Source organism: Rhinatrema bivittatum, chromosome 8, assembly GCF_901001135.1.
Source record: "Rhinatrema bivittatum chromosome 8, aRhiBiv1.1, whole genome shotgun sequence".
NCBI lineage: Eukaryota > Metazoa > Chordata > Amphibia > Gymnophiona > Rhinatrematidae > Rhinatrema > Rhinatrema bivittatum.
In genome coordinates this window covers 28,229,864-28,240,636 of record NC_042622.1, presented here as the reverse complement: position 1 = coordinate 28,240,636, position 10,773 = coordinate 28,229,864, and positions in this window count along the sequence as shown.

The following is a 10,773-nucleotide window of genomic DNA, read 5'->3' as shown; positions in this document are numbered from 1 at the left end:
TGGACCTTACCTCTTGCTTGCCACTTGCCTCGGCTTTGGTCTGTCTCCGGTATCTTCGGTCCTCTGCCTGTTCTGACCCCGGCGTGCCCGGGGTCAGAACAGGCAGAGGACCCTAGGGACCCACCTAAGTCCTGCCGGCTTAACCTGTGGGAGGAGGCAGCTGGTATAGGTGAAGCTCCAGCCTGTCCCGCTTCAGAGCGTGTTCGCCAGTTGTTGGCGTAGGTCTCGTAGGGTCGCCTATGAGGCTGCATCAACTATGCCACAGCGTTAAGGGCTCGTTTCCATGCCGCTTATCACGCTCACTTTTCTTTGACTCGAATCACTCCTATATTTGAGGATGTGACTGAGTAATAATGATGGGTGTGAGTGGAGGAGTAGCTTAGTGGTCCAAGCAGCAAGCTGGGAGCCAGGGTTCAAATCCCACTGATCCTCTTTCAGGCCGATACTGTAAGCTGCGCGGGAAAACGGGCGCTCAGTGTCGAGCGCCTGCTTTCCCAACGCGCGCCCAGCCACCTCTCCTGGGCGCGCGATCCTGTATTTAAATGAGGGGGTCGCACTAAAAAGGAGGCGCTTGGGACAATAACACGTCCCTAGCGCCTCCTTAGCAGCGGAAACCCAGGAGAGGTGGCTGTCAGCGGGTTCAGAAAACAGAGGCTCAATTTTACGAGCGTCCGTTTTCCGAACCCGCTGACAGCCATGGGTTAGGAAAATGGACACTAGTAAAACTGAGCGTCCGGTTTCCCAACCTGACCTGCGGGCATATTTTATTTTAAATTAAAAAAATTTTTTTTTTACTTTTTGCTTCCTCCGACAATATCACTTGGACATTAAGTCGGAGGATGTACAAAAAAACAGTATGGTGGACGCAAGTCAAACAGTGTGCTCAGCTGAGCGCAATTTACAGTCAGGTCGATACAGTACAGTGCGCTCCGACTGTTAACCCGCATATGGACGTGCGTTTTCAACGCGCTAGCTTTACCCCTTATTCAGTAAGGGGTCGAAAACTCGCGTCCAACCCCCCTGAAACTAATAGCGCCCGCTACATGCAAATGCATGTTGATGCATGTTGATGCATGTTGATGGCCCTATTAGTTATTCCTGCGCGATACAGAAAGTAAAATGTGCAACCAAGCCGCACATTTTACTCTCAGAAATTAGCGCCTACCCAAAGGAAGGCGTTAATTTCTCTTGGCACCGGGAGGGTGTACAGAAAAGCAGTAAAAACTGCTTTTCTGTACACCCTCCGACTTAATATCATGGCGATATTAAGTCGGAGGTCCCAAAAGTTAAAAATAATCAAAAATAAAAAAAAATAAATTTTAAATCGGCCCGCGGGTTGAAAACCGGACACTCAATTTTGCTGGCGTCCGGTTTCCGAACCTGTGGCTGTCAGCGGGTTTGAGAACCGATGCCGGCAAAATTGAGCGTCGGCTGTCAAACCCGCTGACAGCTGCTGCTCCTGTCCAAAAAGAGGCGCTAGGGACGCACTAGTGTCTCTAGTGCCTCTTTTTGCCGTGGGCTCTCATTTAAATACAGAATCGCGCGCACAGGAGAGTGGCCTTTGTGCATGCCGGGAGAGCGGGCGTCCCTAGCGCTTCTTTTTACCACGGGCCCTAATTTGAATAATTTTATTTACTGAATCGTGTGCACAGGAGAAAGCCCGCTCTCCTGTGATTTTTACTGTATCGGCCTGATTATTGGCCTGCTCGTGAACTTGGGCAAGTCACTTTACCCTCCATTGTCTCAAGAGCTGCACCGTTCATAAAATACCACATAGTTCTGCTCTGAAAGTGCTTGCAAATATTTCCAATGCAAGAAAGTGCCTACTTCCTCTACCTATTTTAGAAACATAAGTACGTATAATTTAGGCACAAAAAAAGTATAACATGCAAGTGTAATAACCCCGATTTATACACAGAGGCAGGTTTTTAATAAAGTAGGCACTTCCGCAGAATACGTGCGCACTTACTTGAACTCAAGGGTTCGCCAATACCTCCACCAGTTGACCAAGCATGCCATTCTGAATACCCCCCCCCCCTCAACCAGTTCACCCCGACCTCCCATCCAAAAATTGCAGCCAAGAGACAAGTTTGATTTCACTCGCACTAGTCCATTAGCAGGAGTAAAAATGTATGAATAAGTTGGATAATTTGTATGTTTATCTCTCTCATAAAATAGCAATTACTGCATGTATGTCTTGAGTCTGCTTCAGGAAGCCTGTAGAACCCAGTAAAATGTGCATGCGGAACCGAACCTACGTGTGTATTTTCGATGTTTGTAAAATAGCGTTTACATAAATACATGCTACTTGCGCACGTATATGCTATTCTTCCGCACAGAGCCCCTTTGAAGATGTATTCCTTAGATTGTAATCCCTCTGGGGATAGCGAGATGTACCTGAATGCAATCTGCCTTGAAATGCCGCAAAAGGCAGAATATAATTTAAAAGAAGATTCTCAGTTTTTTTGTTATTTTTCCCTTTGGATTGTTACCTTTCCTTCATGCTGGATGTTAACTTGTTTCTGTTCAAGCTTTGTTTTCTGATATGTATTGTAAGATTCTTAACATGAAGAAAAAAAGAGAGGATCTAAAACCTGTAAAACAGAAGGTACGGGTAGAAGCGGCTTGGTGTACGTGCTTTTGATTTAAAGATCATTTTCGGGGTACAAATAAAGTATCTTAAAATAGTGACTATATGAAACTACCATTGTTCACCTATTAGATATTTAAATTTAATAAGCAGTTTTTTTTTCCACAAAAGCTTTTGATATTATTGAGGTGGGTTTCATTGGTGCCTGGATTCTATTAAGTTTCTGACAAAGCATATTTTATTTGTTGCGTGTTCCGGGATTTGCTTTGCCCTTTCAGTTTCTGAGTGGGAGAGGTGTTGGCACTCACAGAAGGAGCACCTTCTTTAAGCAGCGGCCCATAAATGTAAGGAACAAAAAAAAAAAAGCGAAATTACCTCTCAGCAAATAAGCATCTTTTCCAAAGAAGATCAAAGAAGTGCTAGCTAGCTTCTTCAGCATAGCTGCAGACCTATTTCTGGCTCTGATTCTCGTTTTTCTGTCTCATTCCTAGGTCTGCTTTTTTCTTATCTTTTATATCATTTTTTTGTGATAAATAAAAAGCCTGGCTATTTTAGCCTCCTCTTGCTTTTCCTGTTTCCTTCCCCCGAGGAACTATTTCAGGGTGCTGCCTTCAATGAGGGTCACCATATTGGTGCCCCATTCATTCACTTGGGACTTCTCCTGCTGGAAGTAATTGATGTGAAAGGGACCCTGTTGGAAACTTCAAATACATATTTGTTCTGAGAAATTAAGTGCAGGGTATAAAGAGAGGTGGGGGTGTGAGCCCTTAGTGCTGCGGCATAATTGACGCAGCCTCGTACGAGGACCCACGATGCCTATGCTGGCAGCTGGCAAGCAAACCCGATTAACGGGCCAGACTGGAGCTTCACCTGCACCAGACACCTCCCCTCCTTGGGTTGAGCCCTTGGCTTCTGGCAGCCGGCAGGACTTAGGCGGGGCCCTGGGACAGAGAGCACAGCTAGAGTCCAGAGGCAAATGCGGCAGCAGGCTTAATAGAGTCAGAAATGGGCCAAGGTCGGGGCAGACAGTGGGCAAGAATTGTTGGGTCCAGGCAAGGGTCAGGTCCACGCAAGAGGTCAAGATCCAGTGACAAGCCAAGGATGGACGTGGACACAAAGAAGACACAATTAGTGGAAAGTGTTCTAAAGATCAAAATCACAGAACATATAGAAAGACATGGTTTAATGGAACAAAGTCAGCATGGCTTTACCCAGGGTAAGTCTTGCCTCACAAATCTGCTTCACTTTATTGAAGAAGTTAATAAACATGTGGATAAAGGTGAACCGGTAGATATAGTATACTTGGATTTTCAGAAGGCGTTTGACAAAGTTCCTCATGAGAGGCTTCTAGGAAAAGTAAAAAGTCATGGGAAAGGTGGCAATGTCCTTTCCTGGATTACAAACTGGTTAAAAGACAGGAAACAGAGAGTAGGATTAAATGGACAATTTTCTCAGTGGAAGGGAGTGGGCAGTGGAGTGCCTCAGGGATCTGTATTGGGACCCTTACTTTTCAATATATTTATAAATCATCTGGAAAGGAATACGACGAGTGAGGTAATCAAAATTTGCAGATGATACAAAATTGTTCAGAGTAGTTAAATCACAAGCAGATTGTGAAAAAATTCCAGGAAGACCTTGTGAGACTGGAAAATTGGGCATCCAAATGGCAGTTGAAATTGAATGTGGACAAGTGCAAGGTGATGCATATAGGGAAAAATAACCCATGCTATAGTTACACAATGTTAGGTTCCATATTAGGAGCTACCACCCAGGAAACTGATCTAGGCGTCATAGTGGATAACACATTGAAATCGTCGGTTCAGTGTGCTGCGGCAGTCAAAAAAGCAAACAGAATGTTGGGAATTATTAGGAAGGGAATGGTTAATAAAATGGAAAATGTCATAATGTCTCTGTATCGCTCCATGGTAAGACCGCACCTTGAATACTATGTACAATTCTGGTCGCCGCATCTCAAAATATATATAGTTGCAATAAAGAAGGTACAGAGAAGGGCGACCAAAATGATAAGGGGAATGGAACAGCTCCCCTATGAGGAAAAGCTAAAGAGGTTAGGGCTGTTCAGCTTGGAGAAGAGATGGCTGAGGGGATATGATAGAGGTGTTTAAAATCAGGAGAGGTCTAGAACGGGTTAATGTGAATCAGTTATTTACTCTTTCGGATAATAGAAGGACTAGGGGCACTCCATGAAGTTAGCATGGGGCACATTTAAAACTAATCGGAGAAAGTTCTTTTTCACTCAACGCACAATTAAACTCTGGAATTTGTTGCCAGAGGATGTGGTTAGTGCAGTTAGTGTAGCTGTGTTTAAAAAAGGATTTGATAAGTTCTTGGAGGAGAAGTCCATTACCTGCTATTAATTAAGTTGACTTAGAAAATAGCCACTGCTATTACTAGCAGCAGTAGCATGGGATAGACTTAGTTTTGGGTACTTGCCAGGTCCTTAGGGCCTGGTTTGGCCTCTGTTGGAAACAGGATGCTGGGCTTGATGGACCCTTGGTCTGACCCAGTATGGCATGTTCTTATATTCTTACTGGAAGAAGCAACAAGGAAGGTAAGGCTAGGCTGGATGAAGCTAGGAATGTTGTGGAGCCACACACGCTGCTGGGCAGGAGACCCATTGCTGAAGCGAGGTGGGGAAGTCCTGGGAGAAGAGGCTGCTGGAATTGTCAGTGAGTGTCTCGGGCTTTTCCCGCCATGTGCCCTTTAAATGGAAAGAGATTGGGCGCGCTTGCACCCAAGGAGGGCCAGATGGGGGCAGCGTCCTGCTGCAGGGAGGAGTTCGGTGGCATCCTGCTGCGAAAGCAGGGTCCAGCAGCATCTGGGCGTGAGTCCAGTGGCTTGCAAGGCCTTTCTGTGAATCACGAATCCTAACACAGGGTGAATAAAAAAGGGGTCTTGATGTTTTATTGCTAGCAGATAATTAAAAATTTTACTGTTACAGCTTTATGTGGTTGCTGTTGGCAGAAGACCAAGTTAGGGAGATCATATAGCCTTCATTTCAGAAGGGACGGACTGAGCTGGTCCTAGTGTCTTCTCATTTTTTCTGTGGATGCGTTGTGGTTTCTTATTGCTCAGTGTATGGGACAGGTAGTCCCAGGCCTTTGCGCGCTGCTGCTTGTGCAAGCATGAAATTTATCAGCAGTTACGTATATTTATTTTACTCTCCGTATATATTATGGGATATTCGGTTTAACAGTTTCCAGTTGACACCTCTTAGTGGTTGCTGAGTAGCTTGCAGCCCCTACAAGTTTTAAAAGGAAAACTTCTGAAGTTTCTGTATTTAGGTACTGGAAATTCACACTGGGAACGTGTTGCACAGTCCACTGGATGTCACCCTTGTACCACGAATGACTCTTCTAAGGCTGTTTTTTGTTTTTTTTTGAAGCACAAGCAAATATTTCATGAAAGGGTGTTCTAAAACTAACATACACTCTCTTCATCAAGGTGAGAGGATAAAAGGAGTGGAGGAGAAGCCTAGTGGTTAGAGCAGTGAGTGGGAAACCAGGGTTCAAATCCCACTGCCTCAGGTACAAATTTAGGTAATTTTCAAAGGAGCTATATGTGCAATTTTCAAAAGCCATTTACTCAAGTGTACTTATGCAATTCAATTCAGTGGCATATGCTGTAGCAATTTTCAAAAGCTCACTTACACAGGTAAACTGCATTTACATGTGTAAAACCCAATTTTAAGGGTGCATGTGATTTTTAAAATCAGGCCCTTAGATTGTGAGCCTTCTGGGGATAAGGAAATATCTACAGCACCTGAATGGAATCCACTCTGAAAGTGCCAAAAAGCAGAATATAAATTAAATAAAAAGCTATTCAAGGATGTATTCAATTAGTCCAATAAAAAGGTCTCACCGGAACTCATTTATTGACCTTTAATTCTACGCGGATTAACAAGGCAACTACAATATTTCTGCTAAAAGCAGAGCAAAATAACGATAAATCAAAATAAGCATCGACTCATTCTCACCTTGTAGGTTTACCTGCATCTGTTGTTTAGTATTCGAGGCACTCCTAGCGCACTGGAGACAAATTTGTAAACTGACAGAGTATCTGAGAAGTGCTCTGTAACTTAAAGCACGTGTGTTCTTCAAAGGGACATTCATAATTTCTTCATTCCTTCAAAGTAATTTTGCAGTGGTGATTCAAGCGGCCCTAACAGCGACACGGGTCTGTGGCTGTAATGGAATAATTTGCAGAGCAGCTCTCTGAGCTCACGGTTTGCCTTGGCAGGGTAGGGATCACAGAGCAAAGGGGATATTTAGGTTAAGGTTTCTAAATTCACTTGCTTTATCTGCCAATATAACGATTTTGTGTAATAGGAGCCACATAACTGGAAACTGGAATTTTCCACGTGCATATTTATTTTTTTTTTTACCTCTGCATTTATAGATATAAAATTTAAGTGCGTTCCCCTTAGGAACCGATCAGGAGCTTGTCTGCTCTGTCTTTTGGATTGGCTTCACGGTGAGGCAGAAGAAGGCCCGGATTTAGGCACAGGCGACTGCCTCCAGCGCCAAACGTCGATGGGCACCGGAGCGCGGCCACTGCTCCTCTGCCTCTATCCGGGCCTGCCTCCGAGCCGCGGCAGTGGCAGGAAGACCGCTTTGAAAAGACAATTCCGCGCAGGCCCTCCAGCTGCCGGGGGGGGGGGGGGCACGCTCGCGCCATCCTCGCACGCGTTTCCACGGTAACAGGAAGTTCATGAGGGAGGGAGGGACGCTGCGGGGCCTCCAGAGGGCGGCGGCCGGAGGCCCCCGCGTTGCAGTTTTTCTTTTTAAAGTTTGTTTTACTGCCACTGCTGGAGCTGAGTGCTGTGGCAGCTCGGAGGTAAGGGGAAGGACCAACGTGGAGAGGAAATGGCAATCGGGGGGGGGGTCTCGCCCCCCCCTCCTTTACAACCGCCCGTGCTGCTGTTGATTTTGAGGTGGGGGTACCACTCCCCCGCTGCTTATGGGCGCGCAATATATAAATCCAGCCCTGGGCAGAATTACGTGGAGCGGGTAACTTTTAAAAAAAAATCAATTTCTACGGGTAAAACTGTGCTGAAAAATGCATTTTTTTTTAAAAATTGCATACACTGCATGCGGGTAAACTTGCACTCTTGGGACCTGTATGCGCTCGCGTTTATTTGTGGTGAGCAGAGAATACTTTTAAACCACACACATTCATTAGCAACTGTAAATGTGTGTGGGGCGTTTTTGTGGGATAATTTTCATCCAGAGCATGGGTGCCTAGTTTCCCCTCTGAAAATTAGTGTAAAATTTGCGGGTAAAAAGTACTTGCAGTCTTCACACCAGTGTGGCTCATGACAAAATTAACCCACAGCAGAAGAACAGACTTTAAGGTATCAATGCAGGCAAATTAGAAAAAAAAGTGTGGAATATATATATATATATATATATATATATCCGTTGGCAGTTGAAATAATTAAAATTAAATGGCCTGTTGGTGCAGTGGCAGCACTGTGCATTGGGTTCCATTCTGAGTCAGGTGTATTGTTCCCCGCCCTGTGGACACTGAGTATCTGTCTTGAGAAGGTGACATGTTGGCTGAAGATGAACAGATTGAGGCAGAAGTTTTATGAGTGGATAACTGTGTATTCATGATCTTATTCTTGATGGCATAATTCTACTTGCTAAGACCCAGGTACACAACCTTGGTCTCATTTTAGATTCTGTTCTATCCATGGAACCACATATTTCTGCAGTTGCAAAGACATCTTTATTTCACTCACAGAAGCTATGCTTTGCAAGTCCTTTTTTTTTTTTCTTTACAAAATAAAAAATTCTGCCTTTGCTACAGCTGGAACATAAGACTTGCCATACTAGGTCAGAGCAAAGGTCCATCAAGCCCAGTATCCTTTTTCCAACAATGGCCAATCCAGGTCACAAGCACCTGGCAGGATCCCAAAAGCTTCATAGATTTCATGATGCTTAGTTCAATGATAAGCAGTGAATTTTCCCAAGTCCACCTTAATAATGGTTTATGGACTTTCCCCTCCAGGAACTTGTCCAACCCTTTTTTAAAACCAGCTACACTAACAGCTTTTACCACATCCTCTGGCAATAAATTCCAGAGTTTAATTTTGTGTTTAGTAAAAAATATTTTCTCCTATTTGTTTTAAATGCACTACTTAGTAATGTCATTGAATGTCCCCTAGTCCTTGTACTTTTTGAAAGAGTAAACAATCAATTCAGCCTTATAGGGGAATTGTTCCATCCCTTTTATCATTTTGGTTGCCCTTTTCTACCTTTTCTAATTTCGCTATATCTTTTTTGAGATGCGGTGACCACAATTGCACACAATACTCAAGATGTGGTTGCACCATGGAGCAATACAGAGGCATTGTGATATTTTTATTCTCTATTCCTTTCCTAATAATTGCTGGCATTCTATTTTTTGGCTGCTGCTGCCTCAATCTGAACAGAAGATTTCAATGTATTATCAACAATGGCGCCTAAATCATTTTCCTGAGTGGTAGCTGTTAACGTGAAACCTTGCAATGTGTAGCTATAGTTTAGAGATTGTTCTTCCGTAGGTGCATCATTTTGCACTTGTCCACATTAAATGTCATCTGCCTTTTGGATGCCCAGTCTTGCAATATCTCACAATCTTCTTGTAAATTAACAACTTTGAATAATTTAGTGTCATCTGCAAATTTGATCACCCCACTTGATGTTCCCATTTCCAGATTGTAAATATATTAAAAAGCAGTGGTCCCAGAACAGATCCCTGGGGCACTCCACTATTCACCTTTTTCCATTGGGAAAATTTACCTTTTAGTCCTACTCTCTGTTTTCTATCTTTTAACTAGTTGGCAATCCACAATAGGACACTGCCCCAACCCATGACTTTTTAAATTCCTACTCTCCCCTGAGATACTTTGTCAAATGCTTTCTGGAAATCCAAATAAACTATATCAACTAGCTCACCTTTATCCTCATATGTATTTATGCCCTCAAAAAAATGTAGCAAATATGTGAGGCAAGATTTTCCCTTGGCTAAATCCATATTGGCTTTGTCCCATTAAACTTTGCTTATCTATATGTTCTGCAATTTTGTTCTTTTTGATAGTTTCTACCGTTTTGCCTGGCACAGATATCAGACTCACTGGTCTGTAATTTCCTGCATCACCCCTTGATCCCTTTGTAAAAACTGGCCTTACGTTGGCAATTCTCTAGATACCATAGATGATTCTAAAGATAGTTTACAAATTACTAATATGTCTGCAATTTCATTTTTCAGTTCTTTCAACACGCTGGGATGTATACCATCTGATCCAGGTGATTTGCTACTATTTAGTTTGTCAGTTGCCTTATTATGTCTTCCAGGTTCACTGAAATTTGTTTCAGTTCCTGTAATCGTCACCTTTAACTATCAATTCTGGCATGGGCATCTCCCTTATATCTTCGGCAGTAAAGACTGAAGCAAAGAATTAATTTAGTCTTTCCGCTATGACCTTGTCTTCCCTAAGTGCCCCTTTTATCCCTTGATCATCTAATGGTCCAACTGACTTCCTCACAGGGTTTCTTCATTTGCTAGTAATGTACCATTTAGATTATTGTAACTCCTTGTATATCTGTCATCTTCAGAAAACTTTTAAGAAGATTACAGTTAGTCCAGAATGATGCTGTCCATTTATTAACTGGCTCAAAGTTTTCTGACAGGATTTCTTCAATTTTAAAGGAGTTACCTCAGCTCCTGATTGTTCAGTGCATCTAGTTAAAATATTATTGTTAATTTTTAAGATCTTTAGGGGATTAGGTCCATCATATCTGAAAGACCTTACTCATTTCCTTTCTGCAAAGGAAGTGCCCTCTCTGTCCTTTGAGATTAGCAGGAGTGCAGGGCAAGGCCTTTTTCATGTATGGGTCCCTATTTATGAAGTTCCTTCCAACAGGCCTTCACTGAGAAGTTTGTTATATTAAGGAAATACGCTTTCTAAGTTCTGTCTTGAAAGAGTCTTTGTTGCTTTTATTAAATTTATATGATGATGATGGATTTTATTTATTTTATGTTGGGATTATTTTATCTTTAATTTTATGATGGCATTTTCTCCTTTTTGTTACATTTATATTTTGCCTTGAGTGACTTGGTTTTTTAATGTGATCATTATGACTATTACAAGTGTACCTCACCTCAAAACATTTTTT